Source organism: Rhinoraja longicauda, chromosome 5 (assembly GCF_053455715.1).
Source record: "Rhinoraja longicauda isolate Sanriku21f chromosome 5, sRhiLon1.1, whole genome shotgun sequence".
Lineage (NCBI taxonomy): Eukaryota > Metazoa > Chordata > Chondrichthyes > Rajiformes > Arhynchobatidae > Rhinoraja > Rhinoraja longicauda.
The window spans coordinates 68979500-68999860 of record NC_135957.1 but is presented as its reverse complement, the minus strand read 5'-3'; the positions used below and the strand labels follow the sequence as shown (position 1 = coordinate 68999860).

The 20361-nt window shown below is 42.3% G+C and overlaps 1 protein-coding gene across 3 annotated transcripts in view; it reads right to left on the bottom strand.

Moving 5' to 3' along the window:
* LOC144593731 (E3 ubiquitin-protein ligase RNF19A) overlaps positions 1-20361 on the bottom strand; it is an 87131-nt gene that overhangs the window by 56598 nt on the left and 10172 nt on the right. Inside the window, exon 1 of one of the 3 annotated variants that reach the window (XM_078399726.1) lies at positions 1167-1185. The exons of the other annotated variants lie outside the window; for them this stretch is intronic. The gene's annotated coding sequence lies outside the window, so the exon portion shown is untranslated. Of the gene's footprint in view, positions 1-1166; positions 1186-20361 lie in introns of those variants that run through there. 3 annotated transcript variants of the gene reach the window in all.

Sequence of the window (20361 nt, the reverse complement as noted above, 5' to 3'; positions counted from 1 at the left end):
AAGGAGATGTAGTTGGTGGCTTGTGGAACAGACTAGCTTGTACATCAACTTAGGATTTTAGTTAGGCAGGGGTACGTTCATTGGTTTCAGTTTAGTTTATCGAGGTACAGTGAAATGCTTTTGTTGGGCCAGTCAGCAGAAAGACAACACGTGATTACAATCAAGCCATTTACAGCGTATAGAAACATGATAAGGGAATAACATTTAGAGCAAGGTAAAGCCAGCAAAGTCTGATCAAGGGTAGTCCAAGGGTCACCAATGAGGTAGATCATAGTTCAGCACTCTGGTTGCAGTAGGATAATTCAGTTGCCTGATAGACAATAGACAATAGACAATAGGCGCAGGAGAAGGCCATTCAGCCCTTCGAGCCAGCACCGCCATTCAATGCGATCATAGCTGATCACTCTCAATCAGTACCCCGTTCCTGCCTTCTCCCCATACCCCCTCACTCCGCTATCCTTAAGAGCTCTATCCAGCTCTCTCTTGAAAGCATCCAACGAACTGGCCTCCACTGCCTTCTGAGGCAGAGAATTCCACACCTTCACCACTCTCTGACTGAAAAAGTTCTTCCTCATCTCCGTTCTAAATGGCCTACCCCTTATTCTTAAACTGTGGCCCCTTGTTCTGGACTCCCCCAACATTGGGAACATGTTTCCTGCCTCTAATGTGTCCAATCCCCTAATTATCTTATATGTTTCAATAAGATCCCCCCTCATCCTTCTAAATTCCAGTGTATACAAGCCTAATTGCTCCAGCCTTTCAACATACGACAGTCCCACCATTCCGGGAATTAACCTAGTGAACCTACGCTGCACGCCCTCAATAGCAAGAATATCCTTCCTCAAATTTGGAGACCAAAACTGCACACAGTACTCCAGGTGCGGACTCACCAGGGCCCGGTACAACTGTAGAAGGACCTCTTTGCCCCTATACTCAACTCTTGTTATGAAGGCCAACATTCCATTGGCTTTCTTCACTGCCTGCTGTACCTGCGTGCTTCCTTTCAGTGACTGATGCACTAGAACACCCAGATCTCGTTGAACAGCTGGGAAAAAAACTGTCCCTGAATCTGGAGGTGTGCGTTTTCACATTTGGTGACAGAAGATAGTGACTGCCAGAAAAAAATTAACATTTCCTGACATGTTTTTCCAGGCCCAGAAAAATACCTCCTTGCTTGGGTTTGTCTGAAGCTGCTGCTCCAATGTGCCAACTGTAACTTGAGAGACAGACAGTAGTTATCAAATGGTCAGCACAGCATGAAAAATGCACTCCCCCAGTTGGAAAAACGTATCCATAAAATTAATGCTAGTAAGTTGCAAAAAAGTTTCTGTTTTCAGCATGTCTTGCAGTCAACCCATTTCAAGGTGAATGGAAAATAACGTTTCATATTAAATACAGTTTTCTCACAACCTCAGTTCATCTCACAAACATTTTTGCATGATTGAGTCCAAAGGATACCGCAAGTGGCCCACTAATAGGCTCACAACTGAATAAGCATGAAAACATATGGTAAGATGGAAACTACATGATTTTAGCTAAAGTGGACTTATCCCTTGATGGAATGTATATATTATGCATTTTAGTATTTTTTCTATGTTGCCGTTACTTTTAATAATTCTTTTGAATTAAGATAAAAGGCAAACCTGAATGGAAACTTAAAAGGTCAGTACAGGTATTAAACACTCTTAAAGTTAATATGTTCCCATAAATACCACCTGGCTTACTCAATATTAACGAGAAAGCACATGGCATGCTTTGAGATAGTCTGGTCTGAATTAATAACAGGAGGTGATTTTAATTTATACTATAAGGGGGTTTAGGTTTCGGCATATTATTGTTATATGTGCTGAGGTGTAGTGAAAAGCTTTGTTTTGCATTCTACACAATCAAATCATTTCCTATACATAAATACAATCATGCCAATCTCAAATATAGTAAACAAGTTTGATAAGGTCCCCCATGGTAGACTGAACCAGAAGATTAAGATGCACGGGATTAACTGCGACTTGGTCAAATGGATTCATAACTGGCCTATTATAGACAATAGATGCAGGAGTAGGCCATTCGGCCCTTCGACCCAGCACCACCATTCAATGTGATCATGGCTGATCATTCCCAATCAGTACCCATCCCTGCCTTCTCCCCATACCCCCGGACTCCGCTATCTGGGAGATTGTTTGTATCTTCCTTAGTGAAGACAGATCCAAAGTACCGGTTCAGCTCGTCTGCCATTTCCTTGTTCCCCATAAAAAATTCCCCTGCTTCTGTCTTCAAGGGACCCACCTTTGCCTTAACTATTTTTTTCCTCTTCACATACCTAAAGAAACTTTTACTATCTTCCTACAAGCTATTCTAAGAATCCATCTCGGAGGCACTCCACAAACTCCCTGTCCTGAGGTCCAGTACCAACCTGATTTTCCCAGTCTACCTGCATATTGAAATCTCCCATAACCACCGTAGCATTACATTTGCGACATGCCAATTTTAGCTCTGGAATTTAGAAGGATGAGGGGGGATCTTATTGAAACATATAAGATAATTAGGGGATTGGACACATTAGAGGCAGGAAACATGTTCCCAATGTTGGGGGAGTCCAGAACAAGGGGACACAGTTTAAGAATAAGGGGTAGGCCATTTAGAACGGAGATGAGGAAGAACTTTTTCAGTCAGAGAGTGGTGAAGGTGTGGAATTCTCTGCCCCAGAAGGCAGTGGAGGCCAGTTCGTTGGATGCTTTCAAGAGAGAGCTGGATAGAGCTCCTAAGGATAGCGGAGTGAGGGGGTATGGGGAGAAGGCAGGAACGGGGTACTGATTGAGAGTGATCAGCCATGATCGCATTGAATGGCGGTGCTGGCTCGAAGGGCTGAATGGCCTACTCCTGCACCTATTGTCTATTGTCTATTGCACCCTATGTCGAGGCTACTGTTTGGGGGCCTGTAGATACCTCCCATTAGGGTCTTTTTACCCTTACAATTCCTCATTTCTATCAATACTGATTCTACATCTCCTGATTCTATGTCCCCCCTTGCAAGGGAGTGAATATCATTCCTTACCAACAGAGCGACCCCACCCTCTCTGCCCATCAGTCTGTCCTTTCGATAGGTCGTATACGCCTGAATATTCAGTTCCCAGCCCTGGTCCTCTTGTAGCCATGTCTCTGTAATTCCCACAACATCATACTTGCCAATGTCTAACTGAGCCTCAAGCTCATCCACTTTATTTTTTACACTTTGTGCATTTAAATACAACACTTTAACTTCGGTATTCACCTCCCCTCTCACACCGGTCACCATTGGCCCTGACCTTACTCTCTTATCCCATCTAGAACTTTCCTTCCCATTTATTCGAGAGTCCTTTGCAATTTCTCCTGTATTCGCTTCCCCATTAACTCCATCATCATATTCCCAATTTGTCAACCCCTCCCCCCCACTACTTAGTTTAAACCCACACGTGTAACACAAGCAAACCTGCCTGCCAGAATGTTGATGCCCCTGCTGTTAAGGTGTAACCCGTCCCTTTTGTACAGATCCTATTGATAGAAAACAGAGGGTTGTGGTGGAAGGACGATATCCAGGCTGGAGGTCTGCAACCATTGGAATTCTACAGGGATCTGTGCTGGAACCTCTATTGTTTATGATATATATAAATGACATGGACGTAAATGTAGATGGGCTGGTTAGTAAGTTTGCAGATGATACCAAGATTGCTGGAGACGTGGATTGTAACGAAGGCTGTCAAAGTATCCAGCTACAGAAATGAGCGGATAAATGGAAAGACCGTTCAGAAGCCTGAAAACAGAAGTTCGGAAGCTGGTGGTGCACGTTTTCAAACTTCTTTACCTTCTGTCAGACAGGAGCAGGGAGAAAGAGGAATGATGGGAGTGAAACAACTCTCTGATTATGTTGGCTGATTTTCTGAGGCAGTGTGAAGTGGATATGGAGTCAATGGTGGGGAGTCTGGTCTGTGTGATGGACTGGGCTACATCCACAACTCTGCAATTTATTGCTGTCTTGGGCAGAGCTGTTCTCAAACTAAGCTACGATGCAACCCGACAGTATGCTTTCTATGGTGCATTTGTAGTAGTTTGTACGAGTCACTGGAGACTTGCTGAATTTCCTCAGTCTCCTGAAGATGTAGAGGCATTGGTGTACCTTCTTAGCTGTCACATCAATGTGATTTGCCCACAACAGACCATTGATTATATTTACTGCCAAGGAACTTGAATCTCTCGCCCATTTCTACCGGCACCTTTGATGCTGATGTACTCTACCATGCTCCCTGAAGTCGATAACTAGCTCTTTAGTCTTGCTAACACTGAGGGAGAGGTTGCTGCCCTGACACCAGCACCTCATATTTCGCTTGGGCAGCTTACAACCAAGCAGTATTAGTTTAGTTTAGAGATACAGTGCGGAAACAGGCCCTTTCGGCCCACCGGATCCACGCCGACCAACGATCCCCGCACATTAACACTATCCTATACCCATTAGGGACAATTTTTACATTTACCAAGCCAATTAACATACATACCTGTCGTCTTTGGAGTGTGGGAGGAAACCGAAGATCTTGGGGAAAACCCACACAGGTCACGGGGAGAGCGTACAAACTCCGTACAGACAGCACCCGTAGTCAGGATCTAACCCGGGTCTCTGGTGCTGCATTCACTGTAAGGCAGCAACTCTACCGTTGGGCCAGCAAGCCGCCCATTGATTTCTCTCATTTCAAGTAATCCCTGCATTCCCTCTCTCTCTGCTCCTCCCCCACCCTAGTTGTCCTGCCAGTTCCACTGTTCGCATCCATATATTCCTTGTTTTCGCTTCTTCCACAGCCAATAATGGACCACTGTGGACTCCACAGACAAACACAAAAAGCTGGAGTAACTCAGCGGGACAGGCAGCATCTCTGGAGAAAAGGCATGGGCGAGGTTTCGGGATGAGACCCACCACCTGCAGGTTCTTCCTCAAGCCACATATGATTTTGACTTGAAAATATACTTCAGTTCCTTCATCACTGCTGAGTATTCTGAATGGTGGGAAATTCGAAAATTCAGTACCCAGTTGGATAGTGGGGGTACTTTTCAAGAAGGATTACAGTGGTTTAAATAAATGATTCACCAGCATCCTCCAAAAGGTAAGATTGGAATAATAACCCATCAACTCCAAAATGAATGATAAAGGTCATTTGGAGGGAGTGGAAGTGTTGGATCTACCTCAACAAAGCAGCTCTTCGTGTGGAAAGAAGGAACTGCAGATGCTGATTTACAAAAAGACACAATGTGCTCGGATTTAATGTAGGTAGTTGAATGATTTTGCGTCTTATTTGTATTGTAAATATTTAAACCATAATGAGCCAAATTTCACTTGGCTTGAAAATTCCCAACCCATCTAACCCCAAGAGGTTGAAACAAACCACATCCTCGCTCTTGCAGGATTTGAAGGCGAATTCAGACATTTATGAATCCAGCCAACACTTGCAAATTCAACTAGGTTATCAAAATTATATTAATGGTACCTGCAAAGGATATATTAATTTAAGCCCTACCTCTAATCAAATGAAATTACACATTAGTTATAAGTTGAACATGTAGTGTGCACTTGCAACAAACTAATTGTCATGCTTTGCATTTGGGCAATTGTCATTCCATCTTTATCAACGTTCCACCAACTTTGGTCAAGTGCATAAGAAAGTTAACTCAGGAAATTCTATCGGAATACCATGGCTTTTTGTTTTGGAATAATTGGCTGGAACATTCTGATTTTCGGCTAATCATACAGCCATCCAATGCAGGCTTGCAAAGGAGCCCATAGAATGAAATAGCAAACATTACTCAAGCAATTCAAAGTGTAAAATCTTATCCAAAGTTGCTTTCCAATTCCTCCTGATGAAACAAGTACACTAAATACTTTCTCACAATGTCAACGACAAACCGTGAACCATGGGCGCTAAATGAATATTAGAATCAGTTTTTTAAAAGTTGATACATTAATCAGAGAGCTGCAGAATCATGTCCCCTAAGACAATTAATCCCAGTGTCACAAACTTTGACTGTAACTGCAGGAACCTGCAGAGCACACTTTGTATTTTACTTCAGGAATGACTCAGAGGGCAAAATCTACATTGGGCAGTGCTCAATTCTTTCTTTCAGGTAAATAAATAAAATTGAAAATGGGCCCAGCACCAAACCCTGAGGCTTGGTTATAGGCCTCCAGTCTGAAAAACAACTTTCCACCATCATCCTCTGCTTCCTGCCATGAAGCCAATTTGTTAACCAGTCGACCAGCTCTCCTTGGAACCCATGCAATCTAAAGCTCTCCTTGGAGCCCATGCTGGAGAATGATATATTTTAGTGGCTAAGATTGTCAAAGGACACAGAAAAAATTAACATGAATTAGTTGAAGTATTTATTGACAAGTAGGTACCCGAATTAGAAGGTATATACAGTGCCTTCCATAATGTTTGGGACAAAGACCCATCATTTATTTATTGTACTCCACAATTTGAGATTTGTAATAGAAAAAAATCACACGAGGTTAAAGTGCACATTGTCAGATTTTATTAAAGGGTATTTTTATACATTTTGGTTTCACCGTGTAGAAATTACCACTGTGTTTATACATAGTGCCCCCATTTCAAGGCACCATAATATTTGGGACACATGGCTTCATAGGCATTTGTAATTACTCATGGGTGTTTAATTGCCTCCTAATGCAGGTATAAGAGAGCTCTCAGCACCTGGTCTTTCCTCCAGTCTTTCCATCACCTTTAGAAACTTTTATTGCTGTTTATCAACATGAGGACCAAAGTTGTGCCAATGAAAGTCAAAGAAGGCATGATTAGACTGAGGGGTGATCTTATAGAGGTGGATAGGAACTGAATAAAACTGTTAGAGACATCAGCCAAACCTTAGGCTTACCAAAATCAACTGTTTGGAACAAAGAGAAAGAGAGTACTGGTGAGCTTACTAATCGCAAAGGCACTGGCAGGCCAAGGAAGACCTCCACAGCTGATGACAGAAGAATTCTCTCCATAATAAAGAAAAATCCCCAAACACCTGTCCGACAGATCAGAAACACTCTTCAGGGGTCAGGTGTGGATTTGTCAATGACCATTGTATTTCTGTTCATGAAGTCTTCAGTGGACAGAGGCTACACTGCAAGATGCAAACCGCTGGTTAGCCGCAAAAATAGGATGGCCAGGTTACAGTTTGCCAAGAAGTACTTAAAAGAGCAACCACAGTTCTGGAAAAAGGTCTTGTGGACAGATGAGATGAAGATTAACTTCTATCAGAGTGATGGCAAGAGCAAAGTATGGAGGAGAGAACGAACTGCCCAAGATCCAAAGCATACCACCTCATCTGTGAAACACGTTGGTGGGGGTGTTATGGCCTGGGCATGTATGGCTGCTGAAGGTACTGGCTCACTTATCTTCATTGATGATACAACTGCTGATGGTAGTAGCATAATGAATTCTGAAGTGTATAGATGCATCCTATCTGTAAATCTCCCCGGTGTGGGACAAATAAAGGGATATATTATTATTATCTGCTCAAGTTCAAACAAATGCCTCAAAACTCATCGGCCGGCGGTTCATTCTACAGCAAGACAATGATCCAAAACATACTGCTAAAGCAACAAAGGAGTTTTTCAAAACTAAAAAATGGTCAATTCTAGAGTGGCCAAGTCAATCACCCGATCTGAACCCAATGGAGCATGCCTTTTATATGTTGAAGAGAATACTGAAGGGGACGAGCCCCCAAAACAAGCATAAGCTAAAGATGGCTGCAATACATGCCTGGCAGCGCATCACCAGAGAAGACACCCAGCAACTGGTGATGCCCATGAATCGCAGTCATTGCATGCAAAGGATATGCAACAATAAACATGACTACTTTACATGACATTGCTGTGTCCCAAACATTATGGTGCCCTGAAATGGGGGGACTATGTCTAAACACTGCTGTAATATCTACATGGTGAAACCAAAATGTATAAAAAATGGCCTTTATTAAAATCTGACAAAGTGTACTTTAACCACATGTGATTTTTTTTCTATTACAAATCTCAAATTGTGGAGCGCAGAGGTACACAAATAAGTGATGGGTCTTTGTCCCAAACATTATGGAGGGCACTGTAGTTCAGCAAACCTTTCCAAAATATGTCCACTGCTTCACATCACCAACATCTATCAAAATCGTTTTTATCATATATCATTCACATGCTAATGAGAGGGGAAGAAGCAAGAGGAGAGAGGCACAATAGAAGGATAGAACTAGCTGCCTTGTTGATGTTTTTTCTTTTCAAAAGAATGGCTTGATCCTTATTCTACTCTTACAAGGTAAAAAACAAGTGCAATGGAAGAGAATTGGATTGATGGCACAATGAATGATGAAAAACCAGCTGTTGAAAACCACTCTTCCAAACTGAAAGATCTATAAAGTAAACACAACCTCATCAAGAAATGGCAACTGTTTTCGTGTGCAAAGAATAGAACTTCAAAACAAGGTTACACTAGTTTCTATTTACGGGTGAAAAAATTTAAAATGTGAACAATTCTTTAGAAGGGAAAGAAACAAATTATGAAATCACATTGAATCCTTGGGCTTACGCTTTGTAAATCACACAAGCAAGTGATTATTCTGTTTACTGCAGTCAACTTTCAACAGCTGTCTGGCTTTTTTTTTTAACCATGAACATTAATAACTACGGTGTAAAACTAATGTTGAGAAACTGCTGAGGCAGCCAGTACTGAGATGCTAAGCAGAGGCCATTAACTAGTAGTTAATTCTGCAATTCTGCAGCTTTGATTATTCAGGTTAGATCATCTGCCATTCATGGTTAACTACCGAGAGATCATCAATCCTCATTATTAAGAAAAACGGAACATAGAGTTCTTAAACAAAATACAAATTCCCATGAAATAACGCAAAGGTAGTCGGCAGCCAGCCAATAAATCATTCCCTCTCTAATATATGCAGGACTTTGCTCAAAGCAGCAACCTTCTTTTTATTTGCATTTTCAACAGATGACTGTTAATACTGTTGAACAAAAGTGAAGTCTTCGGTGAAAGATTTTGGAAAGAATTGTGTAGATCTAAAAAAATGGTGGAAAAAAACTCCTTTGTGATCAAAACTTGACATCTTATTCACTGCAGGGCAATAAATAAATTTGTATTTTGAATAGTAATTAATACTTTATTTATTGGATTGTGCATGTGTTTAAAATTGGGGGTTTTATAAAGCAGGAGCAGCAAAATGCTATCCAGCCCTTTGAGCTTCATCAAGCATTAAGACAGCGTGTGGCTGAACCTCTATCTCAGTGGCATTAGCTTGCACGATCCCTACATACTTTGTTTCCCTTAATATTCAAATATCAATCAATCCCTTTCCAATTAACTCAATGACAAAACCTCCACAGCCTTCTGGGGTACAGAAATCCAAGGATAAACCATGTTCCGAGTGAATAAATGTCTTACCTTAGTCCTAATTCTGAGATTATGACCCCCGTATCTGGACCCCTCGGTATGGAAAAACAAAATGGCAACTGAATGGTGAATCAACAGTAAATATATCTATTTTACAAAATTTAAGCTGGTCGAGTACAAATACAACATAGAAACAAGACAACGCAATATTAAAGTTTATCTTTTAGGTATAAAATATGGCTTACGTGCAGGCAGAGATTAGTTTCACTTGGCAACATCTTCAGCATGCACATTGTGAGCCGAAAGGCCTGTACCTGTGCAGTACTGTTCTATGTTCGACGGAAGTGCACTCTAATCAAGACCACACTTCCATGGAACACGACTAACTTCATTAAGCGATGAAAGTGATTTTCCAGAACTGACCCAAGTGAATGCTGAGGGGGAGAGAATCTGAAGTTTGTGGGAGAAGTGCTCCAAAAGAGGTTTAATTGAACAGGTACATCGATAGGAAAGGTTAGAGGGATGCTTGGGAAAATGGGATTAGTTTAGATGAGGCATCTTGATCGGCGCGGGCGAGTTGGACCAAAGGACCTGTATGATTTCAAGACTACGGTGATTTGACATTGCTGGGTGCTCATCTGATTTCCAAAGTTCAAAACAGAGCAGGTAATTACATAGTAGTTACACAGAAATTCCTGAAATCTATCAAATTCAACCATCAATACCGAGCTCAGCTGAGTGCACACGTTCCCAAATCGAATAATTTGCATTCACATCCCAAACTCAAAACTAAGTTCAAAATCTAGGTTGGCACGTGACTGTGGTATTGAAGGTTTGCTATACTCTTGGAGCTGCTGGCATTCAAAACATGCTACTTACACGTATGCATAAAAGACCGCTTGGCACAATTTCAAAAGAGCGAGAGGTATATCAATATTTATTATCGTCAGTTTTTACACTCAATTAAAACCTGAAATAGACTTTATGGTCTTTATCGTATTGTTAATCGCTAATCATGCAGAGTGCATTTCCTGCACGCTTTAGAAATAGCTCACTGCCGATTCAATTGTTTGGAAAATCTGGAGCGAGCAAGTGCATTTAAGTACAAGGATAAACGTCAATTCATTATCTAAGCTCGACATGCGTATGTGAGATGTCTAATCAAGCATGGCAAAATGGGGACTGACTGCAGAATTTGTGAAAGTTTTACACAAGGAGATTCTACAGTATTAGGCTGCAAACACATTTTAACAAAGCAAATTTAGATATTTTTGAACTTCTGTTCTATTCCCAGAATATTTGAAATAATTCATGATGGTGTCACAGCTTTGAGAGAACTGAACTTTTCCCAGGCCAATATAATTACAGTATTATAGTAAGAATTTCATTGTTCTATCTGGGACATATGACAATAAAACACTCTTGACATCAGTGTAAAGAAGAGTCCAGATCCAAAACATCACCTGTCCAGTTTCCTTCACAGGTGCTGCCTGATCTGCTGAGTACCTCCAGCACTTTGCTTTTTTTTTCAGCAAATCAAGTTTCCATTGCTAGATTTCATCGTACATTATCACACAGAAAAGGGAAAAGTTGTCAAAAACTGATCACAAAAGGCAATTTTTTCCCCCAAATTATAAATTATAATCTGTGCTCCCATGGTGCAGTCTTAAATGGGGCAAGCACTGCTACCATTCACAGCTTCATTAACTGGGGCTCCAACCAACACCTTTTTGTGCGACATTTGCATGTTCCCTGCCACTGCATGGGTTTATTCTGCAGTTTCTGGTCTTCTCCCACATTCCAAAGGCACATTGCTTAGTAGATCGATTGGCTGGAGCCATAGAGGAATAACAGTGTTTATAGATAGTCCCCCCATTTCAGGGCAACGACTGCTTGAAGTCTGCGATTCATGGACGTCACCATTTGCTGGGTGTCTTCTCTGGTGATGCTCTGCCAGGCCTGTATTGCAGCCATCTTTAGCTTATGCTTGTTTGGGGGGCTAGTCCCCTTCAGTTTTCTCTTCAGCATATAAAAGGCATGCTCAATTGGGTTCAGATCGGGTGATTGACTTGGCCACTCAAGAATTGACCACTTTTTAGCTTTGAAAAACTCCTTTGTTGCTTTAGCAGCATGTTTGGGATCATTGTCTTGCTGTAGAATGAACCGCCGGCCAATGAGTTATGAGGCATTTGTTTGAATTTGAGCAGATAGGATGTGTCTATACACTTCAGAATTCATTATGCTACTGCAATCAGCAGTTGTATCATCAATGTAGATAAGTGAGCCAGTACCTTCAGCAGCAATACATGCCCAGGCCATTACATCCCTACCACCGTGTTTCACAGATGAGGCGGTATGCTTTGGAACTTGGGCAGTTCCTTCTCTCCTCCATACTTTGTTCTTGCCATCACTCTGATATAAGTTAATCTTCGTCTCATCTGTCCACAAGACCTTTTTCCAGAACTGTGGTTGCTCTTTTAAATACTTCTTGGCAAACTGTAACCTGGCCTCACTATTTTTGCATCTTGCAGTGTAGCCTCTGTATTTCTGTTCATGAAGTTTTCTGCGGACAGTGGTCATTGACAAATCCACACCCGACTCCTGAAGTGTGTTTCTGATCTGTCGGATAGGTATTTGGGGATTTTTCTTTATTATGGAGAGAATCCTTCTGTCATCAGCTGTGGAGGTCTTCCTTTGCCTGTCAGTGCCTTTGCGATTAGTAAGCTCACCAATGCTCTCTTTCTTCTTAATGATGTTCCAAACAGTTGATTTTGGTAAGCCTAAGGTTTGGCTGATGTCTCTAACAGTTTTATTCTTGTTTCTCAGTCTCATAAATGCCTTCTGACTTTCATTGGCACAACTTTAGTCCTCATGTTGATAAACAGCAATAAAAGTTTCTAAAGGTGATGGAAAGACTGGAGGAAAGACTAGGTGCCCAGAGCTCTCTTATACCTGCATTCAGGAGGCAATTGCAAACACCTGTGAAGCCATGTGTCCCAAACATTATGGTGCACTGAAAAGGGGGGACTATGTATAAACACAGCTGTAATTTCTACATGGTGAAACCAAAATGTCTAAAAATGGCCTTTAATAAAATCTGACAATGTGCATTTTAACCACGTGGTTTTTTTCTATTACAAATCTCTAATTGTGGAGTACAGAGGCAAATAAATAAATGTTGGGTCTTTGTCCCAAACATTATGGAGGGCACTTTATGAGATGAGAGTGGGAAGTTTAAAGGAGATGTGTGGGGCAAGATTTTGTTTACACAGAGAGCAGTGTGGGCATGGAGTGCATTGTCAGGGGTGGGTGTGGAGGCAGATCTGATAATGATATTTAGGAGACTTTTAAATAGGCACATAGAAGTGCAGGGAGTAGAGGGATATGGATCATACATAGGTAGATGAGATCAGTTTAACTTGGTATCATGTTTGGCACAAACACTGTGGGCCGAAGGGCCGGTTCCTGTGCTGTACTGTTCTATGTTCTAAAAAATATTCCTTTAATACACAAAAAAACATTGATTTAAGTATTTTCAACAACTGTTACGACCTAGATGAATAATTGCACTCAGCCTTTTGGAGGCATGCGAGATTAGATGGAGCATGGAACAAGGAGCATTAATTCTGTCCCCCATTATTTTTGGTTCCAATTGTTTAAATAGTGTTTAAGGTGGTCTTCAATAATTAAAGTTGCAATCAAAGATTAGCAAATAACCCCTCACTTTGCCTCATGTACATTATTTTAAATTGCTCCTGTGTTGTTAATAAACTCACAACCAAAAGGAAGTCCATTTTTAGTTCATTCCAGTGAAACAAATATAGGGGTTCACAAAACGTGTTATCTTCTAAGAAATATCAATTTTTGATGACGTGATAAAAGGCATTTTGGCTTCAAATACTAATGTCTTCATGGATCAGTTTCAGTTAACAACCCAGCATCATCTATGCTTGTATCATTCAGTCTCTCATTCTCCAGTTTTTCAAGCATTCCCTTTGTTTTGGAGACTCAGGGGACTGCATTTGTTGTATAATGGAGCATAAAAACTACTGGAGCAACTCAGCACATTAGGCAGGAGCTGATTCAGTTTAACCGAGTTTAGAGATTAAGTGTGGAAACAGGCCCTTCGGCCCACTAAGTTCACACTGACCAGCAATCATCCGTACACTAGTTTTATTCTGCACACTAAGGACAATTTACAAAAGCCAATTAACCTACAAATCTGCACGTCTTTGGAATGTGGGAGGAAACCGGAACACCTGGAGAAAACCTACGTTGTCATGGGGAGAATGTACAAATTTCAGACAAGAGCCATAGTCAGGATCGAACCTAGGTCTCTGGCTGGTCAAAGACAGCAACTCTACCGCTGCGTCACTGTGCCGGCCTGAATGCAGGGGTTTCACCCAAATATGAACCATCTTTCTGCCTCTACAAATGCCACCTGACCCACTGAGTTCCTCCAGCAGTTTGTTCATTTATTTATTTTGCTTTCTCCACCAATCTCCCTCCTTCGAAATTAGAACATGCATGTCTTCTAACTTTTTCTATCTCTGATGAAAGGTGATCAACCTACAGCAGTAACTGCATTTTTTTCCCCCACATAATGTCTGACCTGCTGAGTGTGCCCAGCATTTCCTATTTTTAGATCTGGTTTGCAGCAACAATTTTAAAAAACTGTTGTTTGTTTTCGTCTTCCCTGGACCCATGCATTCCTGAGGTGTAAACTCGAGTCTTAATTTCCAATCAGATCTTCTACCAATCAATCCTTTCTCATGTTGAAGTCTACATAGAGAGTACAAGCAAGGTACATGATAAGATAGCAAATGCACTGGCTACGAGCTGACAACAACGCAAAATGCAATTTTCAGCATGATCTAGAATTAGAATTGGAAACTGGAATTCCATTGGAAGCACAGTGGCATGCAGACCATTGTAGGATACTACCTTGAGTTTAGTAAAACACCCAGGTAAAAAGTCAAGCTTAAAATCATCTCAACCAACAACAATGTTCAGGTATATCCTGATTCAAGATAAAAACAAATCCACACTGATGTAGACATTTCTATGTAATGGACACAAATGATGAGGAAACAAGTAAAATATGGAGGCAAAAAGTCAATACATTACTTCAAATACAATGCAGAAATTAATAGAAATACTTTTGGGAAATTACCTCAACTAATTGACAGTCACAATTACTGTTAATTCAGTGATACCTTTCTTGAGCATTTATCCTAATTTAAAGTCTTGTAATCGGGTATTGAATGTTTATGTTCATAAGTCCATGTCCAGTTTAGCTCAGGTGTCGTGAAAAGCAATTTTGTTGTGCGCTATCCAGTCAGCGAAAAAACTTTACATGATTACAATCAAGCCATATACAGTGTGGAGATACAGGATAAAGGGTATATATAATATAAGAAAATAACTGCAGATGCTGGTACAAATCGAAGGTGTTTATTCACAAAATGCTCAAGTAACTCAGCAGGTCGGGCAGCATCTCAGGAGAAAAGGAATGGGTGACGTTTCGGGTCGAGACCCTTCTTCAGACTGATGTCAGGGGGGCGGGACAAAGGAAGGATATAGGTGGAGACAGGAAGATAGAGGGAGATCTGGGAAGGGGGAGGGGAAGAGAGGGACAGAGGAACTATCTAAAGTTGGAGAAGTCGATGTTCATACCGCTGGGCTGCAAGCTGCCCAGGCGAAATATGAGGTGCTGTTCCTCCAATTTCCGGTGGGCCTCACTATGGCACTTGAGGAGGCCCATGACAGAAAGGTCAGACTGGGACAGAGGAGGGGGAGTTGAAGTGCTCAGCCACCGGGAGACCAGTTTGGCCAACGCGGACCGAGCCCAGGTGTTGAGCGAAGTGATCGCCGAGCCTGCGCTTGGTTTCGCCGATGTAAATAAGTTGACATCTGGAGCAGCGGATGCAATAGATGAGGTTGGAGGAGGTGCAGGTGAACCTCTGTCTCACCTGGAAAGGCCCGGAGCTGCGGGAGAGTCAGAGCGAGGGCCTGCTGGTGCCGGCGCATCGCAGCCAGGGTGCAACGCAGGGCTCGGAAACGTTTAGTGCAAGATAACATCCAGTAAAGTCTGATTGAAGATAGATTGAAGGTCTCCATGAGGTAGAAGGGAGGTCAGGCCCACTCTCCAGTTGGTGAGAGGATGGTTCAGTTGCCTGATAACAGCTGGGAAGAAACCGCCCCTGAATCTGGACGTATGCATTTTCAATCTTCTGTACCTCTTGCCCAATGGGAGTGGGGAGAAGACGGAGTGACCGGGGTGAGATTGGTTCTTGCTTATGCTGGTGACGCAGCGTGAAGTGTGGATGAACTTTGGAGAAAGGAGTTTGGTTTGCATGTTGGACTTGGTAACGTCCACCATTTTCTGCAATGTCTTGGTCTCAGATGGAGCTGTTATCAAACCATGCTGTGATGTATCCCGATAAAATGTTTTCAACGGCGCATCTGAAGAAGCTGGTGGGAGTTGTTGGGAATGTGCCGAACTTAACAATAGACACAAAACGTGCCGATAGACACAAAATGCTGGAGTAACTCAGCGGGACACGCAGCATTTCTGGAGAGAAGGAATGGGTGACATTACACTGCTTCGCTTCCTGAAATCAATCACAATCACATTTGTTTTGCTGACATTATTATTATTGTCTTGGCACCAGGTTACAAGTGAGTTAAAAGTCAAGAGTGAAGGAAGGAACTTCAGATGCTGGTTTAAACCAAAGATAGACACAAAAAGCTGGGGTAACTCAGAGGGACAGGCAGCATTTCTGGAGAGGAATGGGTGCGTTTCGGGTCGAGATCCTTCTTCAGTCTGAAGAAGGGTCTCGACTCGAAACGTCACCCATTCCTTCTCTCCAGAGATACTGCCTGTCCCGCTGAGTTACTCCAGCTTTTTGTGTCTATCTTTGGTTTAAACCAGCATCTGAAGTTCCTTCCTTCACTCTTGACTTTATGCTGGATCAACTCAGCAGCATCTGTGAAGGGAAATGGACTGTTGAGGGTTCATGTCAGGATTGTTCATGTGGACTGAAAGAGTAGAAGCGACATAGTCAGTGCAAAGAGGTGAAGGGGGAAGAGTAGGGGAAAATGATAGATGGATCGAGACGAGGAGTGGTCAACTGGCAGAAGGTGTCTGATGGGGGACGGGCGGAAACTGGGTAGTAATGGCTTGAGGTAACAAAGGGCTGCAGATGATGGAATCTAAAGGGAAAGAAGGGTGAAACATGGAACCAAATAAGGAAGATGGGATGGGCAGATGGAAACTGTGGGGGGAGGCATCCCAGTGGAAGGAGTTTGCGGGTAAAGAACAGATAGAGTGGGTGAGGGCCAGAAAAAGAGACTGGGTGATAGGGAAGATGGGATTTAAAAAGGAGGGTGCATGTGAGAGAGGATCTGGTTAGATCAGAAGGAGAGAAAAAGAAACAGAAGGAGCACGTTACCTAAAATTGGAGAATTCAATGTTCATGAATTAGCTACTTCTGAAACAGTAGTATAGAAGTCATCAAACCAATGATGTAGAAAAATGAATTTTAATCCCACCATAGCAGCCGGGAATTTAAATTCAAGTGACCCAATTCATTTTCTTTGCTCTTGATTCAAACCAGCTACATCCTTTTATCCCCCATATCCAATGAAAGGTCAAACAAAATCTGTCCCTTTCCTCTTTAAATGGGCGGCATGGTGGTGCAGCAATAGAGTCGCTGCCTTACAGTGCCAGAGTCCCAAGTTCGATCCTGAGTAGGGGTGCTGTCTGCACAGAGTTTGAATGTTTCCCCCATGACCATGTTGGTTTTCTCCGGGTGCTCCGGTTTCCTCTCACATTCCAAAGACGTAGAGCCTTGTAGGTTAATTGGCTTCGGTAAAATTGTAAATTGCACAATGGGGGACCCGGCGTGGGGGGACCGCCATGGGGGGGGGGGGGGGAGAACAAAGGGGAACCTAACGCAGGAGTACTTTGTAACTTTGTAAGCGCCCTTTATGGGTGACTATTTGCATACCTTGGGCATGCAAGCAAAGAATTTTACTATGCCTTGTCACATGTGACAATAAAGTATTCAATTCAATTATGGGCGACTATTTGCATACCTTGGGCATGCAAGCAAAGAATTTTACTATGCCTTGTCACATGTGACAATAAAGTATTCAATTCAATTATGGGCGACTATTTGCATACCTTGGGCATGCAAGCAAAGAATTTTACTATGTCTTGTCACATGTGACAATAAAGTATTCAATTCAATTCAAATTGTTCCAAGTGTGTAGGGTGACAATAAAGTATTCACTCCAATTCAAATTGTCCCAAGTGTGTAGGGTGACAATAAAGTATTCACTCCAATTCAAATTGTCCCAAGTGTGTAGGGTGACAATAAAGTATTCACTCCAATTCAAATTGTCCCAAGTGTGTAGGGTGACAATAAAGTATTCAATCCAATTCAAATTGTCCCAAGTGTGTAGGGTGACAATAAAGTATTCAATTCAATTCAAATTGTCCCAAATGTGTAGCTACTCTGTGTGAGGCTTTAGTCAACCTGTCCTCGTACTACAAAGAGAATCACCTGAGAGCCAATCCATCTAAAACCCAAGTCTGTGCCTTCCACTTGAAGAACAAGTATGCAAATCGAAGATTGAAGATCATATGGAATGGAGTCAGATTGGAGCACTGTGACAGTCCAGTCTATCTCGGTGTGACTCTTGATCGATCTCTGACTGACAAATCACATATCACAAAGCTTAAAGGTAAAGTCAGTTCAAGAAATGCTCTTCTTAGCAAGCTAAGTACCTCAAAATGGGAAGCAAATTCTAAAACCATTCGATCAACAGCTCTGGCCCCCTACTTCTCCACTGCCGAGTATGCCTGCGCAGTGTGGGAGCGCTCAGCTCATGCAAGGAAGATTGATCCTGTGCTAAACACAAGCTGTCGCTGCATCAGTGGATGCATGAAACATACCAAGACTGACAACATCTACCTACTCTCTGGCATTGCACCTCCTGGAATCAGAAGAGCTGTAGCCAGTCAAAAAGAACGCCTCAGACAATCAGAGGATGAAAGACACCCCCTACATGACCACCCTTTGCTACGTCAGCTTTTGAAATCACACAGATGTTCCCTCTCTTCTGTCCATCCCCTGGACTGCAGTACATTGTCCAGAAGGCTCGAACTCTGGGAAGAGAGACTAGAGAAATCTCCGGAAGACATTCACATGGCAATCGATCCCCCTGAGAAACTCCCACCAGGTTCCAACCAACCGTGGATAACCTGGCGCAGTCTCAACAGACTGCGGACAGGCATGGGGAGGAGCAAATCGAACATGCTGAAGCGGGGATATACTGAAGATGCAGCAGACTACGAGTACGGACGGGGCACATGCACTGTAAAGGATCTTGCAGAGGCCAATGACGTGGCACTAAAATTTGTGTGATGAAACAAATAAATGAATAAGGGTATTACTAGTGTTTGGGGATCAATGGTTGGCGCAGACTCGGTGGACCGAAGGGCCTGTTTCCGCTCTGTATCTCAAAACCAAAGTAAAATCAGTAATTTTGTTTCGCTTGCCACAGTTACCCAACCCCCTGAGCTTTTCTTGTTCCTTTGGAAACAATTCTCTCCACAGCTAGACAAAAGTGCTGTCTGACACATCCAAGCAATGGGGGCTGCAGTCCAAACCAACCCGTCCACAGACTGATGCCAAAGCACTCAATTGTTTACATATGGAGCTACTGGTGACAATGTAGTCGTAAAGAAAATTAAAGAAATTGGTATACTGCCCTACTAGTGTCCTAACCATTTGAAATTGCTCAGAAGCAGCTGCGACAAAGTGAATAGAAACAGCTAATCTGCAAGGCTCAGATTGTTCATGTTCAGAGTTTCACTCCAAATTATGGAAGAAACCGCTTATTTGTCATTCTGTTACAAATGAATCATACCAAGCACAGTGAGAACTCCCAAGAGTATATAACCTGTGCTCTGGACTTCATCTTGGCAGAGACGAGGGAAATCCATAATTTGACTCCTTTGACGTTAGTCCTTTTGTATGAAAGATGACAGAACTTTGCTCTTTTACACATTAAATAGTGGGTAAGACTACACTTGTTAGTTATCCTCCCAATGTTTTCCATCAAGACTCACAAATGAAAAAAATCGCTGACTGATACTCAAAGCTGCAAATCAATGGAGTTACCAGCAGGACAGATGAAAGTTAAAGAGATGAGGACAAGAATAAAAACCTTACACAAAGTTAAGAGTATTTCTTATTTCCATAGGATATGCAAGGAGGTCATTTGGCATATTGGGTTGATCCTGGTTCTCAGAGACCTTTTGAGCCTGATGGAATTATGAGTATAGAGAGGACAGAAGGTCAGAATCTTTTTCACAGGGCAGGAGAATCTAGAACAAGAGGATAGACACAAAATGCTGGTATAACTCAGCGGGTCAGGCAGCATCTCTGGAGAAAAGGCATGGATGACGTTTCGGGTCAGAACCCTTCTTCTACAAGAGGACATAGGTTTAAGGTGAGAGAGGAGAAATTGAAAGGAGACTGGAGAGGCAAGTTTTTTCCACACAGAGGGTGTTGGATGTCTAGAATGACGTCTTAAGGAGGTGATGGAGACAGATGCAATTAAAATGTTTAAAAGGCATTTGGGCAGACTCGTAGATGGTAAATGTAAAGGATATAGGTCAAATGTGTGCAAAGCCTGTGATGGACTGGGCTGTGTTCACTGGACTTTGCAGCGCTAATTGTTATCATACCAGGGTGAGATGCATCCTGTCAGTATACTTCTGTAACACATCTCTAGAAGTTTGAGAGAATCCTCATGGACATACCAAATCATCTCAGATACCCAAGAAAGTAAATATACAGATGTGCTTTCTTGATTACCACAGTGTGAAGGGATGAACTTAGACTGGTGGTGACATATCCGCCTAGGAACT